A 25,147-nucleotide genomic window follows, 5' to 3' on the forward strand; every position below is an offset into this window, starting at 1 on the left:
GCAAGCAACCCCATTCCCTACTCCCTAATTATGAGGGATGGGGTTGGGGGGGTGATGAGACATCTGGTCAACCCTCCCACCAGAGGCCAAATTCATAGCCTCCCTAACCAATGAGTATTCAGCTCCAGCTTGCACACCCCAGTGACGGGGAGCTTACTACGAGAACAAAGGATGGTTGTGCTCTTCTAGGGACGCCTAGGTGCTTAGCACCCCAGTAGTTAGAACACTGGTTGGAAGAAAGCTGAGGACACAGAGGGTTCCAGTGCTGGCTTGGCCTTGGCATCCCCTCTGCACGATGGGGCCAGGGGCATGACTGAGATCACAGTGTCATTGTGGGGCTGGCAGCCACGGGGTGAGCAGAGAAGTGCTGGAAGGGCAGGCAGCCACGGGAGAGGGTGGCAACTCTACTCACGAGACTCAAGATTACTTAATGTCTGCAACCTGTGCGGGAGCCAAGGTCCCCCTTCCTTGTCCCTCCACTGCAGGGACCTCTGGGGGAAACACCGAGTCCTCTGAGCCTTCCCCAGGCAGCAGCTCCCCAGGCATGGCTGGACGGCGGGAGAGTTGGGGCCACTGGGGTGCTGTGTGACCTTGGCCATGTCCCTGCCTCTCCCTAGCCTCGGTTTCCCCATCTCTAATAGGAGATCGGCCCCCAGATGCTCCACCCGGTCGGTGCGGATGCTCAGTGGCTGGGCCGTGGCCCTGTGGCACCCTGATCACCTCTTAGCTTGTCCTTTCCTGTCTCCGGGGCGTCTGGGGCTGCTGCTTTTCTCTCCTTTCAAACCCAACTGCTGCACATGGGCTCTCTGGCCACACGCAGTTTCAGAGGCTTGGCCACCGTGCCAGCCCAAGGGAGGAGCCAGGCATAAAGCTGGGGGCAGGGAAGGGTGACCAGAGGTCACCTTCGCTCCGAGTTGCTCCCAGGGGCTGCGCAGGCTGGCACGCACGCTGTCTGGTGGTGCCTGACCACCGAGCGGAGCAGGGGCTCCCCGGTGCAGAGCAAGTGCCCCACCCCCACCCCATGATGGAGCACGCCCAGAGCTAAACGCACAAAGCTGACCAGGCAGAGGGGACCGCTGGCCTGCAAACCTCATCTCTCGCACAGGCCCGGGGGAGGGGACACCCACTGTCATCTTTCTGCTCCGTTTGCTCTGGAAACAGATCAGCTGTGACAGCCGAGAGCTTAGCAATTTAAAGGGGCAACTGCGTGGCAGAAACTTAGGGGGGGGGGTGTCCCCATGACTGTGGGGGGCAGGGGAACAGCCTGGCCACACCTCTGGCAACCGGCCCTGCCTCCTCACAGCCCAGGGGCAGCTAGTTTGGGCAGGGCTTTCCCGCACTCAGAGCCCCCTGGTCCAAGAGGGCTCCCCCCCAGGCTGGCAGGTGGAACAGAGTGCCCTGATACCTGCGCCAGCCCCATCGTCACTTCTCAGACTCCTGCTGCCTCCTGCCCCATTTGGGACTGGGTCCGGAGATCGCAGTGGCTCTTCCAGCCCCCAGGCACAGTCCCTTCAACCGACTCCTCGCCCACTGGGGGTCTGACCCACAGGATCCCCAAGACTACCAGCCAGCCTCTTGCCCGCGTGGTAGTGGGAGGAGGGGCTGCCCAAGGTCACGCAAGGGGTCGGGGCAGGGCTGAATTCGGGGCCAGCCATCGAGCCCGCCCCAAGAGCGTCTAACTGGCTCACAGCGAATTCCTGAGATGCCTCAACCTCCCGCCCGCAGGCTCCGGACCCTGGACCCGCGGCAGGATTTCTCCGCGGAGAGGCGGGAGCACGGCGGAGGGGGGAGAAAAGGGAGAGAGTGTGTCTGTGTCTGTGGGGGGAGGGCAGCTTCCCCCTGCGACCCTCGGGACCTGGGTTCACGTTTCCCAGCCCAGGCAGCCAGCTGTATAGACGCGGAGACCCTCAGCCCCCCTCCCCCCAGATCGCGCCTTCCACGTCCGCAAGGTTTCGGAGGGGCGATCCGCAGAGCCGCGGAAGCTCCATCTCCTGCGACCCAGGGAGCGACACCGCAGAGCCCCGGTTCCCAAAGCCCGGCGCCGCCGCCCCCGCCCCATCCCCGCGAGCCCGGCGCCGCGGGTGCCCGACCCTGCAACCCCGGGGCCCGCCGCGTCCCCGCGACTGCGGCCTCGGCCCTCGTCCCGGGCCCGGCTCCGCAAAGCCCCCCGCCGCCCCCGCTCGGTTCCCGAAAGCCGCTCGCGCGTCGGGGCAGCCACGACCCCCGCCGACCCCCGGCCTGGCCCCCGGCCCCCGGCCCCGGCCGCCCCGCCCGCTGCCGCGCGCGTCCCCCGCCGGCCCGCCTCCTACCTCGCGGGGCCGCCCGCAGCCTCCGAGCGCGCGCCGTCCCCGCCGTCCCCGCGGCGGGCAGGAGCGCGGGCGGGCGCGCGGCGCGGGGGGAGCGGGCGCGCGGGAGCCCCAGCCCGAGCCGGAGCCCGAGCCCGAGCGCCGCCGGCCTGCCGGCCTGCCTCCGCACAGTGACCTTGGCGTGCGCGGCCTCTCCGCGCCCGGCCTCAGTTTCCCCGGATACGGGTGTGGGCGCGGGGACGGGTCCCGCCCCGGCCGCCGACGTCACCCGAACCCCGGCCAGTTGAGGGCGCCCGGGTCGGTGGGGCCGCCGAGGGGACTGGCCGGGGAGCGGGGTCCGCACAGCCAAGTGCGGCGGAGGGGCGCTGGGACCCCGGCCTTTCGCTCAGACTCCGCGAGACCCCCTAGGTAAACACCCGGGAGCCGCAGCCGCAGGCCCCTCCCACGGAGAGCTGCGGTCCCCGCCGGCCATGCCCAGCCACCCCCCCAAGCCTCCCCAGTTCTCAGATGAGAAGACCGAGGCCCAGAAAGCGGCAGCCACTGGCCCAGAATCGCACAGCGCGGTGGTGGGGCTCTGTGTCCCCTCCAGGACGCGCGCTCCTGGCATTTTGGGGAGGGGGGTCCGGGCCTGCCGGCGCCGCCCCTTACCCCACAGCAAACATGGACTCGCCACCCACTGAATGCTGGGGACGGGCCTCGGTGGGGCGGCACGGCCTCGGAGAGGGACCAGTCCGCGGGGAAGGAGTGGAGTAGGCAGGAGAGGCCTGGCCTGCAAGGGGCAGGAAGGGGGACGGCACTCCAGGAAGACTGTACCCAAGGAACAAGCAAGCAGAGGAAGGCGCGCTGCCCGTTGTGTAGGGAGATTCTGACAGCCGTGAACACCAAATTAAGGAACGCTTCCTTTCGTGGGCAGTCAGGAGACCCCCACCAGGTGGGAGCAAGGCCGGCCGCAGTCTGGGCTGGGTTAGGGCGCGCCCCCTGGTGGCCAGAAGGGGCGAGACAGGAGGCCGGGGGACGGGCCGCAGTGGTCCAGCCTGGCGAGTGATGTAATGAGTCAGGAGACTGGAGTCTCTGCGGGCTCTGCCGTCTGTGGGCTGTGTGACCTTGGGCAAGGCACTTCCCCTCTCTGGGCTTCTGGAGGGGGGAGGGAGCCTGACTTTCCACTCTGAAATGTCATGACCCTGGCTATTGGGGCCAGGTGGGAGTAGGCAGTGGACCCCCCAAGGAACAGGCAGATCAGAGGTGAGAGGTGGACATTCTGTTCAGCATTTTAGGAGGTTAATTTCATTTACTTGAGGTGTAAACTATTATCCCAATTTCAGAGACAAGGACAGCACAGCACAGAGAAGGTAAGTCAACTGCCCACACTCACATGGCTGGCTAAGTGGCTGAGGTGGGATTTGAACACAGGCCTGTGGGGCTGCAGAGTGTAAGCTAAGGGGGGTGCCTGACCACCTCAGTCTCGTCTCGCAGCATTTATGAGCACCTGAGCTGCTCCTGGAATATACAATGCACTGGTGATGGGCAGAGACGGATAAGGAACGGTCCAGCTCCCGGTGGGTCTTCCTCACCACTGGTGCTCACAGCAAACATGACAGTGGTCCCCCTGGGGGATGGGCTTTCAGGGCAAGGCATGAGCCCCCCCCCCCCGAAACCCTGTGTTACACTCTCCTGTATCACTGGACATTTTGTTTTTAAAAACTATGAATTAATTTTATAATTTCAAAAACTTTAAAAAAAAAAAGAGCTCTTGAAGGAAAGATTCTTGTAGTTTTAATAATTAAAAATGCTTTCCTAGAGAAGCTACATCCTTTTGTTGTCAGTGCCAGGAGTGAGTTACCTGGCTGGCAGGAAGGCAGGTGAGAGACCTGGGAAGAGCAAGGGTTTTAGAACCTGTTCAGCCTGGGCAGGTCCCACCACCTTTCTGAGCCTCATGTGAATTCACCTGTAAAACAGACCTGATGATAAAAACCCTCACCCTGCCTCTTTCCAAAGGCTGCTCTGAGGATCAGCTGTGATAAGGTGTGAAAAGGTTGTGTAAAATGTACTGTATAAATATTTGTATTCCCAGAAGCTATGGAGGAAAATATTGATAAATTTTAACTATATAGAAATGAAAACTTCTAAATGGAATAAAACGTACCACAAAGTTAAAAAAGACAAAGGGTAAACTTAAAAAGAATATCTGCAGCACATATGACAGAAGTTAATTGCGGAAAATGAGATGAAAGTTACTTTCCCGGATACGTAAAAAGCTCTTTCAAAGCGATAGGAAAAAGATGACTAATCAATTAGAAAAAAGAGCAGAGGATAGAAACAAGCGGCTCAGGGAAAGATACTCAATCTCACTTGTAATTAAATGCATATTGAAGAAATACACACTGAAACACAGCATGCCTGTCATTTTTTGTGTCTACCAAGTTGGCAGAAAAGAACAAGTATAATGATGCTTTTGCTGTTGAAGGTGGGAGGAGATGAATGCACCCAGAGTACTGGAGGGTGAGGTGCAAGATGGGGCGACCTGTTTTTGAAGGGTGATCTGGCAAAGCCATCCAGCGTGCTGGCATAAAGACGCAAGGGCAAGTGCACACAGCACTCTGTGTCAGTCAGCAACTAAGAAGAGAGACACCTCTGGTGTCCAACACTGGGGGAGGGAGAGCTGGCATGAACACACCCACAGGCAGGGACTTCATGGGAATATCTCCAGGAGGCATTTCTGCTGAAAAATGCAGGGGAAAGAACACTGTGTATGCTGTGATCTCTCTTGTGCACATCGTAAAAGGTTATACATATATGCGTACTGTAATTTCCTACTTCTTCTCCCCGAGAAGATACCCACATACCCAAACAACCTGCTATTGATGGCTGCCTTTTGGGAGGACGGTGGGGTGTGTGGAATGCGTGTGGGAGGAGCTTTTACTTTTCATTTGATACTCTTCTGAGGGCTAGTTGATTTGTAAAAAGTCGCCAGGGATTATCTGGACATAGGCACCGGCTCACGGGCTGATTAAATCTTCTTCTTTATGTGCCTTTAAAAAATTAAGCAACTGTCTTTAAAGTGAATAAAAATTATTGGAGTCTTCTTGTTACCTAAAGCGCGCCAAAGAGGGATTCCTCGACAGATGCCTGTTATGATACATCCGTACGGTGGAAACCTACGCAGCGGTCAAAAAGGATGCAGCTTCTGTACATGATGGACAAGGAACAATCTCCAAGGTATTTTTGTAAGTGGAAAAAGCAAGGTGCAGTACAGGGTATGGCATGTTACTTTTTATGTAAAAAAAGAGCGGGGTATAGGGTACCTGCTGGTGTGTGGATGTGTTATCTCTGACAAAGATGCTTAAGAAACTGGTACAGTGGTGCCCTGGGGAAGGGTGTGGAGAATTGGGGGCCAGGGTGGGAAGGAGAATGGCTTTTCACTGAAATGTTCCATTTAAATATTTTTTGCGCCCTCTGCATGTACTACTGTTTAAAAAAATTATGTTTTAAAAAGAATCATTTCTGAGACTGCACGCGTAGTTGGGAGGCCTGCTCTGACTCGGGCTGGGGCTAACTCCCTGTGTGACTGCGGGAGGATCGTCTTCCTCTGAGCCTCGAGGTTCCCTCCATCGAGCAGGCAGGAAGCCTGAGATAAGGCAAGTGCCAAGGCTCCGTGCAGCTCTGACGTCAGACCAGCCCGAGAACCTTCTCACTGGAAGAGCCAACCTGATGTGGAATGCTGCCGGGAGGTGGGGCTTCCCGGCCTTGGGCTGTGGGAGCGGAAGCCGAGGGTCAGCTTCCTTGGCCTGTGGAATGCATGACTTCTGAGCCCCCTCCAGGCTGGCCACCATGCTCTTCCCTTTTCCTTCTCCCACCCGCAGTGCCCTGCCTGGAAACTCCCGGTTCATCTTTCCTCTCCAGATCAGCCCTGGCAACAATCCCGTCTGTCTGGTTGGAGATCAGTTCCACGGAGCAGGAAGAGATGAGCCAGCACTGGGCACCATGTGGGAAGGAGATGTCAGTGGGGGCAAAGCCTCCTGCAGGGAGACTGAACCACTTACCCCACCCGGGGATCAGCCATGGCCTTGATCCTGCTCCTTCCCTCTCCCCACCCCCCGTCATTACCCAGAACATTCCCCATTGCCCAGCAAACCAAACTGATGCTTTTCAGCGGGACATTCACAGCTCTGCACTTTCTGGCCTCAATTTATCCTTCTAGCCTGTCCCTCCACCCATCATTGTCACTTATTTAAAGCAACTTTCAAAAATACAGCTTCAGGGCTTCCCTGGTGGCGCAGTGGTTAAGAACCCGCCTGCCAATGCAGGGCACACGGGTTCGAGCCCTGGTCCAGGAAGATCCCACATGCCGCGGAGCAGCTAAGCCCGTGCACCACAACTACTGAGCCTGTGCTCTGGAGCCCGCGAGCCACAACTACTGAGCCCGCGTGGCACACCTACCGAAGCCCACGAGCCTAGAGCCCGTGCTCTGCAATGAGAAGCCACCACAATGAGAAGCCTGCACAGTACAATGAAGAGTAGCCCCTGCTCGCTGCAACTAGAGAAAGCCCGCGCACAGCAACGAAGACCCAACAAAGCCAAAGATAAATAAAATAAATAAATAAATTTATATATATTAAAAAAATGGCTTCAATCACATCCCTTCCTTGTTCAAAACCCTTCTAAGGCTCCCCATGACCTGGAGGATAAAGTCTAAGCTCCCAGTTCAGCACCAGAACTAGTTTCTGCCTCCCTGCCCACCCCCCCCCATCTTCAGCTGCTTCCCCCAAAGTCAAGCTACACTTGAGTGTGAGTATGCCACGCTATTTCACAACACTGAGTATTTGCACATACTATGGCCTTTGGTTCATCAATATACAAAGAGTTCTAACAAATCAATAAGAAAACCCTGAAAATAAAAGTATCCAGCTGATTTAACTAGGTAGCTCAGAGAAGAAGAAATACAAATGGCCTATAAACATACCAAAAGATATATAACCTTACTGATAAAGAATCACATACCATAATAATGAGATACCATTTTCACCCACCAAATTAGTAAAAATTCCTAAAGAGTGCTTTTTGCCTGTTAGCTCAAGTCCAAACTAATCCTTAAGATCCAGCTGCAAAAATGTCACCTCCTCTAGACGTCTTGGCTTGCACAATGCCCTGTACACCCTGACACAGTTCTTAGAACAGGACCAGGCACATAGAAGAAATTCAATAACCGTTAGCTATTGATTGTAAAAATAACCACTGCCACGCTGTCCTGTAATCATCAGCTAATGAGTCTATTCATTGCCCAAAGTCCCCGAGGGCGGGGATGGAGTAGGAATCATCTGTTTTGCCAGCATCAGCACAGGGCCTGCAACAGAGCCATGCCCAGTAAGTGGCTAAGCACTGGGGACAGGTGAGGTGTGTGAGGGGGAGGGACGGCTGGAGCCGGGAGCCGTGAGCCAGCCCTCGGGGCTGCTCTGTTGGGGAGAGGAGGTGCTGTGGAGGAGGGGGCGGGGTGCAAGGCCAGGTGGTGGGAACACGCGGTGTCCACTCTGCGTCAGGCAGGAGCTGAGCTGGGCTCTTTACCCACACTGTCTCTATTGCTCCTGCTTCTAGAGATGGGTGACGCCCCCTCCATTTTACAGGTGAGAAAACTGGGCGGGTGCTGGACGACTTCCTAAGTGGCTCTTATTTACTCCACGTGGCCTCCGTGCTGGCTTGTGGGCACTCACAGATGCACGGCTTTGGACACATCACTTTCTCTGTAAGGGCCTCTACTTTCCCGTCTGAGAGATGGCTCTATATTAAGGGTTTCTCAAACTTAAGAACTCGGTGGACCCCTAAGAATACAGTTTGCAACGTTCATCAGACCCCACTTTAGGGAACACTGCATCCAGAGTTAAATGAGACCACACTGGAGGGTCCCTTGAAGACCACGTGTTCAAAAACAGAATAGGAAAGGCAGCCGCAGAAACCAGACAGCAGAACTCAGTTTTTAGAGAGCCGTCCAGGTGGTCTGGAGAAACTGGAACCCTCACACAGTGCTGGTGGGAATGAAAAATGGTGCAGCCGCTTTGGAAAACAGTTGTGTGTTTTTTGAAAAGTTAAACATAGAGTTACTATCTGACCTGGCAATTCCACTCCTTGGTATCTACTCAAGAGAAATGAAAACATATGTCCACATAAAAACTTGTATGTGAATATCCCTAGCAGTATATTCATAATAGCCAAAAAGTGGAAACAGCCCAAATACCCATCAACTGGGGAAACAACCTAAATGTCCATCAACTGGGGAAACAACCCAAATGTCCATCAACTGAGGACAGTAGATAAACTAAATGTGGTCTACCTATACAACAGAGTCTTAATCAGCAAAAAAAAAAAGGAATGAAGTTCTAACACCTGCTACAGCATGCCTGAACCTTGAAAACATTAGGCTAAGTGCAAGAAGCCAGTCACAAAAGGTCATTTACTATACGATTGCATTTATATGAAATGCTCAGAAAGGCAAGTTTATTGACAGAAAGTAGATTAGTGTCTGTCGGGGGCTGGGGTGGGACAAAAGAGTGATAGAAAATAGACACAAGATTTCTTTTCAAGATGATTTGAAATGATTTAAAATAAAATTATGGTGATGATTACACAGCTCTGTAAGTATACTAATCATCATTAAACTGTACACTTAACACAAGTGAATTTTATGATACAAAGTAAACCTTGGTAAAGCTTCAAGAAGACCCATGATGGGGCTTCCCTGGTGGCGCAGTGGTTGAGAATCTGCCTGCCAATGCAGGGGACATGGGTTCGAGCCCTGGTCTGAGAGGATCCCACATGCCACGGAGCAACTAGGCACGTGAGCCACAACTACTGAGCCCGTGCGTCTGGAGCCTGTGCTCCGCAACGAGAGAGGCCGCGACAGTGAGAGGCCCGCGCACCGCAATGAAGAGTGGCCCCCACTTGCCACAACTAGAGAAAGCCCTCGCACAGAAACGAAGACCCAACACAGCCAAAAAAATTAAAAAATAAATAAATAAATAAATAAATAAAAAGAAAACCCATGATGACTAAATGCAATGCAAGATTCTGGATTGGGGAAAAACTTGACATAAAGGACATCATTGGGATAATTGGTGAAATGCAACTCTAAATTGTATTTTATTTTATTTATTTATTTTTTACTTTTTGGAAACACCCTGTGGCATGTGGGATCTTAGTTCCCTGACCAGGGATCGACCCACCACCCCCTGCATTGGAAGCTCGGTGTCTTAACCACTGGGCCGCCAGGGAAGTCCCTAAATTGTACTTTAGATCCTAGTACTGTGACCGTATTAAGTTTCATGAATCTGGCTATTGGATCGCAGATATGTAAGAGAGTGTCCTTGCTCTTAGGAAACATGCTGAAGTATTATTTAGGAGTAAGAGTCATCAGGTTGCATGTTTGCGATGACCTCTCAAATAGTTCTGGGAGAAAAAAATGTTTTTGTGAGAGATTGAAATTTTGTGAAATGTTACTTATGATGAAGTTGGGTGAAGGTTCTTTCTTTTAATTCTTGCAGGCCTTCTTCAAGATTGAAATTGTTACAAAATAACTCTTAATGAATCCACACGTAAACATATCATTGAGTGGAACTTGAATACCCCTGAGAATAAATCCATGGCCCCCAAAGGAGAAAAGGCACTGATGCAGTTGTGAACACACCTCCCACAGGGGGTGTCCCTGCTCATCCCATGTCTGGGTGCCCCGCCACACCCCTCCACTGCCCGGGCGCTACCCATCCCATTCCTGGAGATTCCACCGATCCCCAGGCTGGGAGCCCCTGAATTATTTTAGGGGTTCTTGCATCCCATATACGCTGCTGGTAGACCAAACAAATACTACGTTTCACACGTTAACATCTTTCAAACCAAAACAGATGCTGTGCGATGAATAAAATGCACATACTTCACATTCATCTAAAATGGGTTCTCAGCGGCTCACCGTGATTTTTCAGCCACGGATACTAACCCTTGTGTGCACAGGTCGGGGGGGTATGTGCGGGATTTGGGGTGATGAGAAGGCGCCCTCCCTTGACCAGAAAAGCCTGGCAAGTGCACACAGAGCCACCCCAAATCCCCGCGCCGCTGCTTCGTGGCGGCGAGGACACGGTGGGAGCGGCGAGGGGGAGGCCCTAGGGCTCCCACCTCAACAAGTCTCCGGGGGCCTGGATGCCCAGTTCCCACTGTGGCACTGCGTTTCCCCAGCCCGCCTGCTCCCAGCGGGGCGGGAGCCTCTAGAGGGCAGTGACCGGGATGGGGCCGAGCCACTTTGAGTCTCAAGCGGCCAGCACCGGGCCTGGGTGACCATGCAGGTGAGGGCTGGGTGAAGGGGGCTGGCTGGGGGCCAGCTGACTCCTGGCTCTCCACTTCTTAGCCGTGTGGTCACTGAGCACTCGGAATGGGGCTAGCTGGGGAGCTGACTTCTTTAAAATTGGAATTATTTTCAGTAGTTGACATTTGAATAGCCATCTATGGCCAGCGGCCTCTGTCCCGGGCACTGCAGCTTCTAGAGGCTTACCAGACACACAGAATGGAGCCGACGCAGAAGGTGAGACCCCCTCCATTCCCAGCTGGGATCTGGGGTTTCCCCCAACCCAGCAAAGCCTGGAATGCCTGGGCAAGCCTCACCCCGCACCTGGCCTGCTTCAGGGACTCGCCCGCTCAGTGGGCCCGGAGCTCCCTGCAGGGTGGGTGCCGAACCAGGGGCTCTGCACGCCGTGGCAACGTAAGGGGTCTTCAAGGGTAGTTCTACTGGGTAATTTTTGGCTCTGTATCCAATGACTTTAGAACTTGCTCCCCTGACCCCAACCCCTGTAAGAACCTGGCAAAATCCTAATGACGCATACTCTGTGACTGCAAAATACGGCCAAAGATTCCCTGCATCCCGGTACCCAGGCCCCTCAGCTCTGGGACTCGCCCCCTCCTCCTCCTCCCACAGGTGGGGTCCGTCTCCCCGCCCCCTGGCCATGGGACTTTCCTTGCATAGCAGAATGTGGCGGGAGGGATGGTTGAGTGAGTTTCGAGGCTGCACCTCAAGAGCCTTGAGGCTCCACCTTCGCCCCCTTGGAACGCTGCCCTCAGATGCCATGGCCGCTGGCTGCCCACGGGGGGCCAAACTGCCGGGGGGTGGAGAAACAGAGGTGCCCCAGCACCAACTGCAGCCATGTGAGTGGGGCCACCTGGCACCTTCCGGTGAGCCCAGGGGGACCAGCAGGGCGGCCCGGGTTCTAGCCGGCACGGTCACACACTGCTGTTGCAGCCCCGACATTTGGGGTGGTTTGTTACACAGCAAACACTAACTGAAACAGGAAATGGCATGTCCATCACTAGTGTGGCTGCCCGGGGGTGGGGGGGTGGTCACAGCTCAGGGCCCAGCCCACGCCCCAGAAGGCAGGCCCAGGGGCCTAAAGCGTTCCCTGGAGGGGTGGGGGACCCACAAGCGGTGTCCCGGGCCCCAGGGGAACTTACGTGCCCTTTACACAGAACAGAGTCCTGAGCGGGGCTAAGGGAGGCAGCCTTTGGGAGACGCCCGCACCCTGCACCGAGCTGGGCTCTGATCGGCCCGGACTTCCCGAAGTGCAGAGGGCTTCTGGGTCGGCAGTGCCCTGCAGCCCAGCCTCTCCTGGGGCGTTTACGGGACAAGGTTACACAGCCCTTGCCGTGGGTGGCTGTCTTTCTCCCCTTTTACAGGGGAGGAAACAGACTCAGGAGCAAAGGCGCTTGTCTGAGTCACCCTGCCTGTACTTGCCCTCCTCCAGATCCGGCTTCTGGGTCCAAAAGCCTCCACGCTGCGGGCAGGGGACACCCTGCAGACACTCCTCCAGCTCCCAACTGGGGCCACAGGGGAAGGCAGCGGGAGACTGCCACACCGGGGACGGGGATACCGACCCAGCCCGATGCAATGAGCATGCGGGCACGCGGACGCCCAGGAGAGGCCCGGGGAGCTGTCAGCAAAGGACTCCGCCTTCAGCAGCCATGCGGCACCCAGAGGCAGGCACCACGGGGGCCCTTCTCCCATAACTGGCCCACCAGGTGATGGAGCAGTGGCGGCACTGGCTGGGGGCCAGCTGCCACCTGGGAGAGGGGACGCCAGGGATCATGGTCTGACCTCATCGCTTGGGCAGCGCCTGGCACACTGCAGGTGCTCAGCTGAAAGATTTACCAACAGAGTAACTCACTTGATCCCCTCCCAGGGCAGGAAGGGGAGTCGTCGGGGAGGGGACGTCCAACCGCCCAGTGGGAAAGAGACGCCCCAGAAAATCCCATCCCGTGGACAGGGCATTCCATCAATCTGCTCAGTGACCCCTGAGGTGGTGATTCAAAAGCCATTTCCCAGATAAAGCAACTGAGGCCCAGAGAAATGAGGTGACTTGCCCAAGGCCATACAGCCTGGACGGCAGAGCTGGATCTTGGGCCCAGCTTCCTGGGATCTATAGCTGTTTGTCCCTCTGAGTTCACCATGCAAAGGAAGGAATCGTCACGGCCAACATTCACTGACACCTGTGAGGTGCCTGGCACTGCACCCGGTCCTTTCAAGGTTTTCTCATTTGCCCACTCTGTGAGGTAATTGTAGGCCCATTTTGCAGATATAACTGAGGCCCAGAGCAGCTCTGTGGCTTGCCCTAGCTCACAAAGCAAGGCAGCAGGCCATCTAGGGCTGGTACTCACACCGCCAGACTTCCCCAAGTGGCGACAGCAAGGCAGAACACGCTGTGCCCCCAATGCCTCGGTTTCCTCTTTGTGCAAGGAAGGTGTGGGCAGGATGACCTCTGACCTGCTGTGATGTCATCAGGGGGGCGGGACTCTCTCCTGGGAAGTCTTAGGGCTGAAAAGGGAAGTGAGGAGCGGCTGTTTCCCCATCCCGCCCACTCCCCACCCTGGCCCTGTGCCAGATGGGCGGTCACCTCCCTTTGACCACCTCCTCCGGAAACTGCCCCGGAAGTGCGCCTGTGCCCACGGCAGGAGCATAAATCCAGCCTCCAGCCCCAGAACCTCACACCTCACACCCTCCTGCTAAGATCGCCCCAATCCGAGACCAGGAGGCACAATAATGAATACACACATATGTGTGTGTGTGTGCATACTCACATATCACTGTATATTTTCTCTACTTCAGGAAACATCACAGGAAAGCTGGGCTGGCAGTGTCTTGGGACCAAGGGGCTGAGATGCCCCGTAGCTGTATCCCTCGGGGCTGCCCTCCTCTCTGCCTGCGTGGTACCAGCCTCCTGCCCATCCTCTGCCTCCGGTCCCCCCTGCAATCCGTCCTCCATCTGAGGTCCTGAGGCATCTTCTTCAAACCCAGATCTGATTACCATGAGGCAGTGGAACAGATCGTTAAGAGCCTGGGCTTCGGGGTCAGGATGATTTGAGGTGTGAGGCCATTTGTTAATGATGTGAACTTGGGCGAGTGTCTATCTCCCTAAGCCTTGGTTTTCTCACCTGCAAAATGGGGACCGTAAGAAACCCTAGCCTATGGTGCTGACAGGAAGGGATGATGCAGGTCAAGTCGCCGAGCACAGCGCCTGGAGGGTCTTATCAGATCACAGTGGGGAGGCTGGATGTCTGCACCTGCCCAGCCTCCCAGCCCACTTCCAGTAAGGCACCCCAGTTTTCTCTGGGGGCTCCCCCTCCTCCACTCTTAGTCTATCTAATTTGTGTCCATGGACTCCATCCCTAACTTGACAGCACCCCGCCCCCTTACCAAAGTCACTGGTCCAGGGATAGGCATGTGACCCAAGCCTGTACTGGGAGTTTGTTGCAACCGTTTCTGTTGGGATCATTAGCTGTCAGACTATTGTAAACCTGGAGCTGTCAGTCCCATCACGAGCAGGGATACTGCCTGGGAATGAAGTCGGCAAAGAAGAGAAAAAGACACCAGTGTCCCTGACACATAGTTTGAGCTCCTGAATCAAGCTGTACCTGAAGCCCTGTTTCAGAAGTAGAGGGCAATAAACTCAGCCTTCAGCTTAAGCCAGTGTGGGTTTTTGTTTGTTTTTATCACTTGCCACCGAAAGAATACTGGTTAATCTAACCTCCCTGCTCAAAAGCCCTGATGTCGCCTCTGTGCCCACAGAGAGAGCGCAGCACTCCGGGCTCGCGGCCCACCTGCCTTCCTTTTTGGCCCCAATCTGGCCCTCATCCCTTCCAGACCCAACACCACCCAACTCTGACTGCTGCTCCCCAAACACACGGGGACTCGACCTACAGATTCCACCCACCATCTCCTCCCTCTCCACCTGCCCAGTTCTACTCACGCTCCAGACCCAGCTCAGATGCCTCTGCTTCCCTGAAAACCTCTCCTAAATGCCACCCCCCCGACCCCCGAAGAGCCACTGCCATCCAGCTCTGGCCTGCCGCCACTCTTGATTACATCCCTCGGGCAAAGTCCACTAGTGTTTTTCTTTTGTCTCACTGGATCTTTTAGGAAAAGAACACCCTGGACTGACTTGGGATTTGACAAATTCAAAATCTGCTCTTAACTCACCAAGTGCATTTCCTGAACTTCAGGTCTCACTGGCCTGGTGCCTGCCCTCAAGGGGCATATATACCCGGAACCAAACAATTTCCCATTTGGCTCAAATCCATGGTTGCAAAAACGACAATTTAAAAAGTGTTACAGTCAAACTGGGAACAGTAGTTTTACTCAAGGTAATCACTGACCTTTACGCAGCCACTGCTATGTCATCACACGTGGACACGCCCAAGTATAATGTTATTTAATCCTCACCTTGTGAAATGCTATCCTCATTCTGCAGAGGAGGAAACTGTGGCTCAGAGAGGTACAGGGGGCTGCCCAAGGAGTCACAGCGAACAAAGGGGGAGCTGGGATCTGACCCTCCATCTTCCTGCTCCCACCCTGGCTTATCTCAGACACCCGTGAACACACTTTAGGAGCAGTTTAGAAGGAGTTTAAAAATTCGCCGCCTAAAGCTCAAAACCAAGCTGGTTTCCCGGCTGCTCGGAGTGGGTGGCCATCCATACCCCACTGCGGCGCTGGGGTCTCTGGCTTCACAATTCACACCTGGCCTCTGGCTCTGACGCGCCCCTGTTTTGCAGGCATCAGGTTTCAGATTTACCGTGTTTGCTGCCAGTGTGATGAGAGGCCTGGTGGTTAAGTCTTCTGGGAAGGTGTTTCAACACACAACTGCTTTGAACACGGTGACTTCCCCATGCGACCCTGCCACGGTGCAGTCCTGCAGCCTCTTGATGGCAGAGGCCGCTGAGCCCGGCCAACGGGTGAGCAGCACCTTCTAACTTTGCAGGGAAATACGATTGATTGGCTTATTTAGAAAAGGCTTGTTCTAATCAAGCACCCGGTTCATCCTCTGCAAAGAGGGGATGAGGAGCTTCCAGGGGCTGTTGTGTGGCCAGAACGAGGCCAGATGGAAAGTTACAGGCACACAGTAGGTGCTCACTAAGTGCTCTTTCTTTCTTGTCCTCACCGCCTAGAAGCCGGGCCATCTATCACCCAAATGCAGGCCGTGTCGCTCCCTCATCGCCACTCCCCAGGCATCCTGACCTCTGAGCCTAGGCAGGAACTCCAAGAACCCAGCACAGCCAGGTCAGCCCCACCGTGTGTGGATCCTGCGCTGACCTGAGCCCCAGACTGGACCCCAGGGCTCCTGCTCCCTCACTTCTCATTCCCCGGGCCAACTCCAAGACCTCAAAGTCTAGCTGAGCTGCCACCTCTTCCAGGAAGCCTTTGGGGAACCTGTCCGGATGTAAACTCTGACACTCCTCCTCTGGGCTCCCACAGGCCTTGGAGCTCACCCCTGCTCAGCTCTGATTGCCTGTGTCGTAACTTCCTCTTTTCCTGTCCCATCTCCCCCAGGGCACTGTCAACATCCCAGGACAGAAACAGCATGCGGATCGCCACAGCCTGGCCCTGCAGCCGGCCCGTCGCAGGGTTGGGGAACACTCCCGACACGCCAGGCACCCACATGGAGAAGGCCAAAATGAAGACAGTAGAGAGAAAGCAGGGTGAGGGTTGAAAAGTCCAAACCCATTACATAAATTGAACTCCTGGATCCAGCCATTCCTGAAGCTAGTTACCCCTAGACTTTTCAGTTCCATGAGCCAGAGGAGCCCCTTCAATGCATAAGCCTGTTTGTTTTGGATTTCTCTGTCACTTGCAATTAGAAGGTCCTCTACTATGAGGCTTGGCGAGGTGACCTGAAGCACCCAAGGTCACATATCCAAGAAAGCAGAAGAGTGAGACTCACACCAAAGTCTGGGCTCTCAGCCTGCTTCAGCAGCCTGACCACAGCCCAGCGTCCAGGCCCAGCACTCTGGGTGCAGCCCAGACACCCTGCTCTGCTGGGCTGTAGCCCTCTCACCTGTTTCCTAGAAGCAGGTGATGTCACGCTGATAGGGATTTCTGGGCACTGGTTTGCTCATCCATCGAATGCGGCTACCGACCCCTCCTTCACAGACTCTCAGTGAAGGTCAGAGGATGCCTCACGCTCACCTGGCCCACATGGGGGGGGGGACTCGGAGTGGAGGCCACGGTGTGGACCCTCCTTCCCGCCCTCACCTGGCGGACGGCCTGCAGATGCTGTGCTCAGCAGACACCCGCCCCAGCTCGGGGGCCACATGGAGCTCCAGGCACACCCTGCCCACGCCTGGCCAGTCCTCCTGCCGTGGCAGTAGCCCCACTTCTGGGCAGGGGTCTTGAAGGCTGAGCTGCTCTGGCTCTCTGATGGTGTGGGTGAGGGTCCTGCATAGCCCCAGCTCACTCCAAGCCCAGGGGAGGGGCTCCAAACAGGATGAGGCCAGCAGGCCTCTGGGAGATGGACCCGAGGCGGCTCGTGGACTCCGTGTCCCCCGCAGGCCATGCCCCGGGGGAAAGGGTCACCTGGAAAGTATCCAGGCCCGAGGAAAACTCTCCGAGGATGTGGGCTCTTCAAGGTGTGGCAGGGAAGGAACGCCCATCAGACCTGAATGTATCTGGTGACCACGAAGCAGTCTCCTTCTATGCTCGAGCGAGCGGAGCCTGACCTGGCCCCCACAGGCAGGGGTGCAGAGCCGGGACCCCAGCCAGGGTTATGAGACCCTCACGTCTACACAGCCTCGACCCACTCACTCGGAGGGTCAGGAGGAGGGATGGTTGGGCACGAGGACCGATCTCAGCAGAGCCACGTTGAGGAGGGTCACGTTACAGCTGGGACTTAGTCTGGGGACTTCCAGAAGTTTCAGGGGAGGGAGCGGCTGGGATGCCCTACAGCCCTCCTCTCAGCCCGGCTGCAGACACGAAGCTCAGCCCCGCTCGCCACGCTTCTGCTCAGAGCCCCAGGCACCCACGACCCCGCGCCACTCGGGCCCTCTGTGCCCGCCACCTGCTCTCCAAATCAACTTCACATCTACCTACGTGTTCTTGATTTTTTAGCTTTGCTTCATCCTAAGCATTGATAACTGTGAAATCATGAATCTGGTATGCTAGCTGGCTTTGTTTCAAATAGACCACGTGGACCTATGAAAATAAATCACGTCCGCCCTGGTGCCCCTCCCCTGCTATCCATCCCCCTCCCCTGCCTTTTTACCTGGTTCGTTTGTCCCTTTTGGATCCCCAGACAACACAGTGCTCGGCACACAGTAGGTGCTCAATAAAAGTGGAATCCTTGAACTTACGGACGAGCGAGGTGCTGAGACCGCACGGAGTCGTGGGGTGCTTGGCTCCTGGCTCCGTGGCCTGTGCGCCGGCGAGGACGGGCCGCCTCCGGAGTGAAAGCAGCTTGTCCGAGGCACCAGCACAAGCGCCGGCCCCAGAGCCCCGCCTGCCCTCGGGGTGGCCTTTGCCCGGCCGGACCGGCGTCCACCCACCTGGCCAGGCTCCGCAGCTGTGCCCTGGAGCCCAACGGAAGCAGCTCACTGCTGGAGACGCCGAGCCGGGGGCCGGAGCCCTGGGCTCTGAGCGGCCTGACCGCTGGGGTCCTCCGTGACCCCTGGCCCTCTGGGCCATCAGGCAGCTCTATGGATGGGTCAGAGGAAGACTTCGCTGACCCCAGCTCAGAGGGCAGCCTTGGAGCTCTCACTCCTGCAGCCAAGCCTCCCCCACCCCAGTCCCGGCTACTGGGGGCCCATGGGGCAGCAGCCCCTCCTCAGGACTGGAGTCCAACCCCTGCAAAGGGAGAAACGGACCCAGCAATGGGGTCGTCATGGGATCACTGACCCCTGTCCCCTGCACTTCCTGCCCCGACAGAGGCTGCACGATGCACCGAGGGGCTGGGGGTAGCTCCAGGTTCAAACCCCAGCTCCCCTATGTACTCCGGCTGGGGGACGCCGCACGGACGCCCTCACGTCACCAGAGGCGACAGCCATTCTCCTTCCCAGTTGCTGTGAGGGTTGGAGGGGGAAGCAGGACACGGCGGGGAATCTCCCCGAGGGGCAGGTGGCCCAGGTCCCCAGCGCGCCGAAGGGGACTTCCCGAGGGACGGCACCAGCGCCTCTGCGAGCTGCTCGTTCTGCGCGTGCAGAGCTGCCCACCCACCAGGGACCGTCCCCGAGTCCCTCCCGCCCCGGCTCTGCAGAGCCTCATGGCTCCACGCTGGACCATTTCAGAAAGAAGGTGAAGCTGTCGGCGGGGCTGGGGGCTGCCGAGGGGACACGCGCTGGGCCATTGCGGGGCTCGTGGGGGGAGACCTGCCCAGGCAGTGTCCTCTCGGGACAAAGCTGACCCTGATGGACTGACAAACAGGAAGCCTGGGTCCCAGAGCCCGGGGAAGCCTCCTGCCACCTTGGCCCAGCCTCCCCGTGCTCCAAGTGTGTGCCCCTCGGGCGAGGGAGCGGGGGGGATGCACCGACCACACTCTGGGGGCCTCTGGGGCCTCAGTTCACTTGGCTGTAAGTGCGCCTGGGCCAGAGTCCCTCTTTCTCGGGGGTGGGGGGTCGTGGGGCCCCAGGCAGAGAACCAACCGGCCCAGGTAGGCTGAGGGGCCTTGGCCGTCCTCCCTCCAGGGCGTGGGGTGGGTCTAACCCCCAGGGGAACGAGCGGACTTCCCTCCTGCAGCCGTAGCCGCCCTTCCAGGCAGCTGTGGGGAAACACCTGGGGCTCCTGGGCCAGCCGGGCCACACCACCCAGGCAGTGAGAAGGCACAAAAAACAGTTCCAAGAAACAGCCAAGACCCCAACGAGCGCGCCAGAGACCCTCACCCCAGCCGCTGCCCCGAACACTGGCGGCCCCTCGCAGGTCACCCAGGTGGCCAAGCCCCTCTCCCTGCTCCTGGGCAGGCGGTGGGTACTCACAGTGTCACCAGGGAGAGGGCGGCGGTCTTCCTGGAGCCCCGGCACCCTGCCTGCCTCCGTGGCCCCTCGGGACCAGCTGTGGGCCCTCCCCCCGCAGGGCCTGACCGACTTCCTCCCTGCTCAGCCGGCGTCCAGGAAACCACGCCCCAGGCACCCTGGGGCCCCCGCCCGCCCCCGACAGGGCCCGGACACTGCCCAGCGGGCTCCTTCAAGGTCTGGCCCGTCCAAGGGGCCCCAGACCAGGCAGGCCCCAGGGGCTCTGCTCAATAAATAATACAGCCTCCTGCCTGGCCGGTCTCTCGTGGCCGATCGCGTTTCGGGGCCACTCGAGTTTCGTCGAGGCTGCTTTGTTCAGAGCGCCGGCCCGGCTGGGTCTCTGGCCACACGGAGCTAACACTCTCACTGTGGGCCAGCCTGAGCAGGCAGGACAAAGGCGTATGACAGGTGGCCCTGGAGGACACTACCCTACTTACTCTGAAAGCTGCTTCAGCCCACAGGGGATTGGGCATGGCAGGGGTCGGGCGGTCAGCCTGCCTTCCTTGTGGCCGGGCGGGTCTCTGAGGCCTCCACACGTTCAACTCCCCGTGCCCACACCAGTGGGGTCACCCGGAGAGTCCCTGGCCACTCCCCGCCACTGCCCGGCCCATCCCCCATTCCTGGAGGCCCTGCCCAGGCCCCTCCTCCAGGAAGCCTTCCCCACTGTGGGACCGATCACTGCCACCTTCTGCCAGTCTGTCTCCTTGGGGTATCCATCGTCATCTAGCTCCTGACTGGTCTCTCCAGCCCCGCCAGCCCACACCCTGTCCCCTCCACCGTCTCATTTCCTCGCAGCAGTGATTGTTTTAAAACAGAAAGCACGTCATGTCATTATCCTGCTTCAAACCCTGCCCTGTCTCTCTTCCAACCTCAGTCAACTCTCAAGTCCTCAAAAGAATCTGGTCCTGGACCCTGGGGACGGCGCATTCCTTCCCTCCCTGACCCTTGTCTCTAATGTTACGCCTCTGGGTCTTTGCACCTGCTGTGCTCGCTGCTGGAACGTTAGTTCTCCCCCAGCTCTGCACAAGCTCACTCCTTCCTGCCGCTCTCAACTCAAGGCCACCCCCTCACATAGGCCTTTCTTTTCTTTGTCTTGTTTTAAAACAGTTTCATCGAGATACAATTCACATTCCATAAAATTCACCCATTTAAAGTGTGCAATTTACGGGACTTCCCCGGCGGTCCGGTGGTTAGGGCTCCACGCTTCCACTGTGGAGGGCACGGGTTCGATCCCTGGTCGGGGAACTAGGATCCTGCATGCCTTGCAGCACAGCCAAAAAAATAAAAAATATAAAAATAAAGTGTGCACTTCAATGGTTTCAGTATATTTAGAGTGGTGCAAACATCGCCACCGTCTAAGTCTGGAATATTTTCATCATCCCAGAAAGAAGCACCCATTAAGCAGTCCCTCTCGGCCCCGCCCCAGCCTAGACAACCACTAGTCTATTCCTGTGTCTGCGGACTTGCCTCTTGTGGACATTTGCGCAAGTAGAACCACACACTCTGCGGCCTTTCCTGACTGGCTCACGTCGCTCAGCCTGGTGTTCTCAAGGTCTGTCCGTGTCATAGCGTGTACCAGCACGTCACTCCTTTTCACGGCTGCATAACATCCCGTTGCACGGATGGACCCACTCATCAGCTGAAGGACACTTGGGAGGGGCCTTTCTGGACCACCCAGGTCACGTGGCCCCTCCTGCCCCTTCGCTCTGTCACGCCTCCCAGTTTAACCCTCTTCCCTGAATCCCTGTCTGAAGACCTCTTCATCTGTTTTACTGTTTGTCTCCCGTCCGAACCTCAGCCCTGTGAGACCCTGGCCGTCCACGTACTCACTGCCGGATCCCCAGGGCCCGGCGCACAGTAGGCGCTCAGCCTTTGCCACGCCTGCTGGGGTTGCTTGGCCCCCGCCATCTCCCTGCCCGGCTCTCTGAGGGCAAGCGCGCTCCCACCAAGAAAGGTCTCCCCAGTGACCCCGAGAGGGAACTAATAACGCCAGGCCTGGAGCCCCTGTCTCCTCCTCCTCTGCCCTGGGGATGGTGCCCCTCCCAGGTGGTGGTGAGAATGCAGCGTGGCTGCACAGAGGCGATGGAACAGTGCGTGATGGGGGGGCAGGCCCGCAGGGCTGAGGCTCAGGGAGGCCCACGTATGAGAGGGGAGAGCAGCTGCCAGAAGAATCCACGTGAGCTTTGGGCAGCGCCCAGAGCAAGGAGGCGGCAGCTCCTCTGCCCTGCCTGGGATCTCCCGCCCCGGCTGCACTCGGCTCTTGTGCCAAGAGAGGGACCAGGAGAGCCTGGCGTGTGTCCACAGGAGAAGGAGGTGAGGAGGAGACTGGAGACACCGTCCCCAGCCTCAGGGAGTCCTGGCCACTGCAGGCTGTGTCAGGACAGGGGCGGAGGCGGGCTGGGGGCCTGAGCACAGGGCCAGCACCCCCAACCCAGAGTGGGGGGTGGCATCACAGGAAGAGAAGTGCCAGCTCCAAGTGGGAAAGGATCTCCACGCCCGAGAGCTGCCCAGGCTGGGAGGCAGCGAGCTTCCCGCCCCAGGAGGTGCACGCAGGCCGCCCGCTGAAGGGCATCAGATGGCTAATTGTCCGGGAAGCTCCCTGGGAGCTCGGCTGCCAGCTGCTCACCAGCCCTCCTCCCCGGATTCACCACAGCGGGGGAGGGGCCGGGGGCAGGGTCTGCATCCCAAATGGGCTGCCCCGCCCCGCAGGCAGCTCAAACGCCCTTCTGGCCCCCAGGGCACAAAGCAATCTCTCTTTCTCCAAATAATGCCAGATGCACCAGTGATTTTCCGGCCTGACCCCAGAGGCTGAGGGTTACCTGCAGCGCAGAGGAGGGGCCGTCACAGACAGGGCCCCACCCCGGAGGTGGGCGCTCAGAGACCGATGCACGTGGCACCCACCCCACAGGCAGGCCCGCAGGCGTCGACTCAGCTAATTCCAGAACCACCCTAAAAGTCACTCACGTGGTAGAAAGGGCTGAGCTGCTTCCAAACTCAGGGCGGCCTGACTGCCAAGCCTGACCTCCCCCGCCCCCCCCCCACCCCCGCACTGCATCACCGTCCTCCGGACGCAGACGGACACTCGACGCTTGGGAGGGAAGGCAGGGGACGGGGTCAGTGTGCCGAGCCGACAGAACCCCCTTAGGATCTCCCCAGAAGCCCGCCCGGCTGGCACCGCTCCCCCCTCACTCTACAGGCGAGGAAACGGGCCCGAGAGGTTCAGCATCTGGCCCGTGACTGCGCACCTTACAACCTACCGCTGCTGGCTGGGACGCCGTGTGCCCAGCTCCCGGGAGATCCGTCCAGGAGACGCCCCGAGCCCAGGGGTCCCCTCTCGGGGACCTCGAGCCAAGTCCCAGGGGTCCTGCCACCGGCTTCTCGGCTGCAGCCACCGGGGCCCCGGGCAGAGGGCCAGGGCGGGCCAGCCAGCGGCCTGTTCCCCACTCACCTCGCGCTTTTCCAGACATGAGCGCCCCAGCCAGGGCGACCGGCACACGTGGAGCGGAATCTGAAGACGCAAGTGGAAAACTATGCGCTGTCGATCACAACCCTCCAATTTGTCCCTGTGGCCGCCGCCAGCCCCGCCTGGGGCCGCAGACCTGCTGACTCAGGTCTCCCACCCACCTCCGGCAGCCAAGGGGGCTGGGATCCCGCCGAGGGCCTGCTCCAGCTGTCTGTCCGTCTGTCCATCTCAGGGAGTGGCCTTCGCCCTCTTGGGGGCCCTCCAACAAAATGGGGTGGGGGGTGCAGAGAGCAGCGTGTGTGTGCTGAAGCCTGGAGCCCACCCCGTGCATCCCACACCGGGACCACCCTCCTTGCTGACCACACAGCGCCCTGTACTTATGGGCGCTAAGTGGGGGTTTGGGGAGAACCCAGGGCCAATTACGGTGCCCTCACCCACCCCAAGCCGGTCCTCTGTCATTGATGGCCAGGCCAGTGTGCATGCTGGCCCTGCACTGCAGGCCTGCCTGTCGCTTCTGTGCGGCCAGCAGTGCCCACAAACACCGAGTGGGCACTGACCTCGAGCCCCGCAAGCCCTCGGGTGGCTGTGCAATTACTCCCACCCTGACGATGAGGAAACTGAGGCCTGGAGAGGCCAGCCTGCAGGGCACCATGAGGCTGGGCTGCGCCTCCTCAGAGCTGGTGAGCCCCTGGCAGAGCACGGCAGGGCCTCCCGGGCCTGGGCCCACTGCATCCTGTAAACAACCCTTGAGGTTTCCAGAGCGCCAATCCCCGGAAACCGCAGGAAAGAACAAGACGCAGGAAAATCCTGCTGCGGTTACAGGGAAAGGCACCCAGGGACTCACTCCCTGCCTGGCCTAGCCTCCAAGGTGCCCACCTGAGGAGGTCTGTCCCAGGGTTTGAGGAGGGACAAGCGGCTGCTGACTCACTCCAGGGGTGAGCTTTCCTCTCCATTCCTACAGCCAGCCTGCATCCCCACACAAGAAAAAGCCTCAGCCCTCACTGTCTGCCCTGTTTCCCTAAAGCCAGGCCCACGGCCTGTCCCTGCAATGCCTCTCACCCACCCATCTACCCAGGATGAGGCCCAGGGTCCCAAACACTCTCCCCCAGCAGCAGAGACAACTGTGGTCCTGGAAATGATAGCTTCTTATCACCGTGAGAGTGACCTGGGTGGCTGGGTTTCCCTTTTCCCTTTGGCTGCTAGGAAGCTCAGCAATTTTCATCTCAACAAAAGGACCTCAGGACCCTGCATATCTCTGTTCTGTTCTATTTTTTTTTTCCTGCTAGGTCATGACATCCTGTTCTAAATTGTGTTTTTCCTGATCCTGATGTTTTATTATTTATTTTATTGTAGGTATTTCATGTAAGTGGTCACAAATATTTTGGGAAGGAAAGAAGGAAGGCAGGCAGGAAGGAAGGAAGCAAGGGAACGTTTATATAGTTTACATACCAGGTAATGAGGGCTGGAAGAAAGAGGGGGAGGATCTTCCAATCCTTTATCCTTCCTAAAACCTCCCCTTGAAGGAAAAACACGCCCGAAGGAAGGTGTTATCCAAATAGGCGGGGCCTCTAAGCCCTTCCCAACCCCTCGACAGATGTGGAGCCCAGCCTTGTCTGAGATCACACACAGGATCCATTGGTCGCTGCTCCTGGCTCTGAACCCTTTCAGCAGCTGCTGAGGCTGGTGCCAACCCGGTGGTGGGGCTGGGATTGGTGTTCTTGGGGGTGGGGGGGGGGGGAGTGCCCCCTCCCCAGGGGCGGAGCTCCGCTCTACCTCCTTCTCCACCCCCACTGCACCTGGTTCCGGGCACCCCCCAGCTCACGGATGGGGAAGTCAGCAGCTACCTCTTACCCAACGCTGGCCGCGTGCCAGGCCCCACCCTCCGTTCCCACACTTAATCCTCCCTTTGAGCCTCTAAGGATCTGCAGGTGGGAAACTCTGGCCAGAGAGGTGAAGCCACTTCACCCTCAAAAGCCAGTGACCCTGGGCTGCCTGGTGCCCAAGTCCGGGCTCAGCGACTGCGTGGGCAACAGTGTGAAACAGTCCTGCCCGCGTTCTGAGCCCATCTCACCGAGGGGCGACAGTAAGG

General features: G+C 57.9%; 1 protein-coding gene across 4 annotated transcripts in view; it reads right to left on the reverse strand.

The window, feature by feature from the left end:
- IQSEC1 (IQ motif and Sec7 domain ArfGEF 1) overlaps nucleotides 1-25,147 on the reverse strand; it is a 329,670-nt gene that overhangs the window by 85,135 nt on the left and 219,388 nt on the right. Inside the window, exon 1 of one of the 4 annotated variants that reach the window (XM_057554671.1) lies at nucleotides 2,310-2,419. The exons of the other annotated variants lie outside the window; for them this stretch is intronic. The gene's annotated coding sequence lies outside the window, so the exon portion shown is untranslated. Of the gene's footprint in view, nucleotides 1-2,309; nucleotides 2,420-25,147 lie in introns of those variants that run through there. 4 annotated transcript variants of the gene reach the window in all.

Source organism: Balaenoptera acutorostrata, chromosome 10 (genome assembly GCF_949987535.1).
Source record: "Balaenoptera acutorostrata chromosome 10, mBalAcu1.1, whole genome shotgun sequence".
Taxonomy (NCBI): Eukaryota; Metazoa; Chordata; class Mammalia; order Artiodactyla; family Balaenopteridae; genus Balaenoptera; species Balaenoptera acutorostrata.